Source organism: Colobus angolensis, unplaced genomic scaffold (assembly GCF_000951035.1).
Source record: "Colobus angolensis palliatus isolate OR3802 unplaced genomic scaffold, Cang.pa_1.0 Scaffold31, whole genome shotgun sequence".
NCBI classification, from domain to species: domain Eukaryota; kingdom Metazoa; phylum Chordata; class Mammalia; order Primates; family Cercopithecidae; genus Colobus; species Colobus angolensis.
In genome coordinates, this window is record NW_012116377.1 from 6307677 (window position 1) to 6310616 (window position 2940).

A 2940-nucleotide genomic window follows, 5' to 3' on the forward strand; every position below is an offset into this window, starting at 1 on the left:
GCTAGTTTTTTGTATTTTTTAGTAGAGACGGGGTTTCACCGTGTTAGCCAGGATGGTCTCGATCTCCTGACCTCGTGATCCGCCGGTCTCGGCTTCCCAAAGTGCTGGGATTACAGGCTTGAGCCACCGCGCCCAGCCTTTATTTCTTATTTGTTTTTCAGCCAGAGTGCCGCTCTGTCATCCAGGCTGGAGTGCAATGGCGCAATCTCGGCTCAGGGCAACCTCTGCCTCCCGGGTTCAAGCAATTCTTCTGCCTGATCCTCCCGAGTAACTGGGATACAGACAACTGCCATCATCCCTGGCTAATTTTTGTATTTTTTGTAGAGACGGGTTTCACCATATTCACCAGGCTGGTCTTGAACCCCTGACCTCAGGTGATCCACCCGCCTCAGCCTCCCAAATGCTGGGATCACAGGCAGGAGCCACCATGCCCGGCCTCAGGTCATTACCATTAAATTGTTAACACATGCATATTCTTAAAATTCTAATGTTAACCGACACCTGTATTCTTTTTCCCCAAAGAAAGGATTTCTCTCAGAATCCTTTCATTGGCTGAGTGACTGCAGGCCTCCCACTTCCCTGCCCCTACAGACCGGCTCCAGTGTTATCAGGGGAAACCTGAATTCCATCTAGTTGGTAATATCCTGCTTTACCATTTTAATTGGTACTGATTAGATTATATCACAGAGATTTCTGATGTTCTCACTGTTCCTGTGTGATCTACTGGTGAACGTGTGATGTGGATTACTGTTTCTCCTTGTAGTGCTATCTTTTGTGCTTTGGGTATTTTCAAGTTTGTCGTTGCATACACTGAGGGTTATGCTTGTTATATTTTCTTCATGATCATTCCTTTCACCAGGATGGGATGCACCCCTCAGCAATGACCCCCTACTTGCCCCTACAGGCCTACCTTTCTGCCCTGCTTGGAGCCCCAGCAGCTCCCTTAGTAGATTGCATCTGCCACACCCCTGCCTGCTCTGGCTTTCAGGAAATCAGAGAGCAGGGATAGAGGGTGGGCTCAGGTTCTTGATTCCATCACCCACTTCCTCCCTGCAGGCCTGTGGGCTAGTGGCAACTGCATTCCTAATCAACTGCCCCTCTCCTAAAGCTACAAGTGTCCCTGGGTCCTGGGACACCTCCCACTCTCTCTGCCTCCTCTGCAGACCTCAGCAGGGCCCTGGGGACCTCATCATCTCTTGTTGGTTCCTTCAGCCCTGCCAATGTGAGTAGTGGCAAATCCATATGGGTCTGCAGCAACTCAATTCTTGCCTCCTCGATGGAAAGAATTCATCTGAGGGGCATAAGGCAGAGTGAGAGACCAAGGTGAGTTTTTAAGCAGGACTGAGAGTTTATTAAAAAATTTTAGAGCAGGACCAAAAAAAGTAGAGTACATTGGAAGAGGGCCAAGCAGGCAACTTGAGATTCAGGTGCCTCATCCGACCTTTGCTATGGGGTTTTATACCTTGTCATGATTTGGGGGTTTGTGTTTCTTCTCGCCTGATTCTTCTCTTGGGGTGGGCTTAGAGAGGCCCACTTGGGAGGGGTTGCACGTGTGTTTACTGAAGTTATGCACATGCTCATGTGAGGCGTTTTTCCCTTACCAGTAGAGTGTTCCTAGAGGAAGGTCATGTACTGGTTAAACTCCATTTTGCCTCTTAGTGCACATGCTTGAGCCCACTCACCCAACTCCTGAGATCTTATCGGGAAGCTGCTGATTACCAGCTCCAGGTGTTTTCTATCTACTGGGAGCCTGCCTTTCCCTGGTGCAAGCAATTATTATTTTAGAGAGACAGTTTAACACCACCTGACCATCACGTGATGGTCACCTGACATTCCTGCTGGGGGAGCCCTCTCCTGCTCTGTTCATGTCTGCCTAGCTACCAACTCTAACACCAGTATCCCTGCAAATAGGACTTTCATTCATTGCTCTTCTCTTAATCCTTCAAGTGTTTCCTTCTGAACCGTGATTGATCCATTGTTTTTGACTCTTTAAAATGATTTTCGCCTTAAATTTTATTTTAGACTATGCGACTACTACTATATCCTCCTTCTTTTGTTAATATTTACAGGTCAGTCTCTGTCTTTCCACAGATGTATTTAATCAGTTTGCATTTGCTGCCCTTTACTGAGTGAATCCATGCCATTCTTCCTCAGCAGAGGCCAGTTTCTTGGCATCTTCTTACCCTCTCTGCCCTTCTCACCTATCCCAGACTACTTTTAATCAGTATGCCCGCAATCTTAAATGACTTTCATGTGTGTCTCTGCCCACCACTGCTTCTTGGCTTCCATAGCTTCCTACTGGATTTTTGTAATTACTGTATAACTTCCTTTATTAATTTTTTTTTTCGGTGAAGAACTGTGAGGGTGATAAACTGATAAAAATACCTTAATATTCCAATACTTCATCTTATTATCGGTCCTCATTGACAGTGTGGCTAGGTATAGAATTCCAACTCCAGAGTTATTTTGCCTCAGCACTTTAAAGATGCTGTTTTATTATCTTCTTGCCTTCATTTTGCTGATTTCATCTGACTATTCCTTTATTTATGGCCCACATTCTTTATTGGTAACTCTTAGGGTTGATTCTTTATCCTTGGTGTGATGGAATGTGATCACAGTGCGGCCAGTTTTTTGTCTTACGGTGATTTGCTCCGTGTGTGCCTTCGATTTGAAGATTAATTTATTTTTTAGTTCTAGAGGTTCTGTTTTACTTTTTGAAAATATTTCTTCTTATTTAATCCATTCTGGAATTCCAACTATAGATACTGAAACATCCCTGAAACCTCAATGTCCCAGTTTTCCATACTCTCCAGCTATTTATTCTTTTGTGCCGCATTGTTCTGCAATGTGTACAATCTATTAATCTTTTACATGGAATGTTATATATTTCATTTCCACCATCTCTATTTAGTTCTGTTTCATAACCCCCGTCTTTGTTTT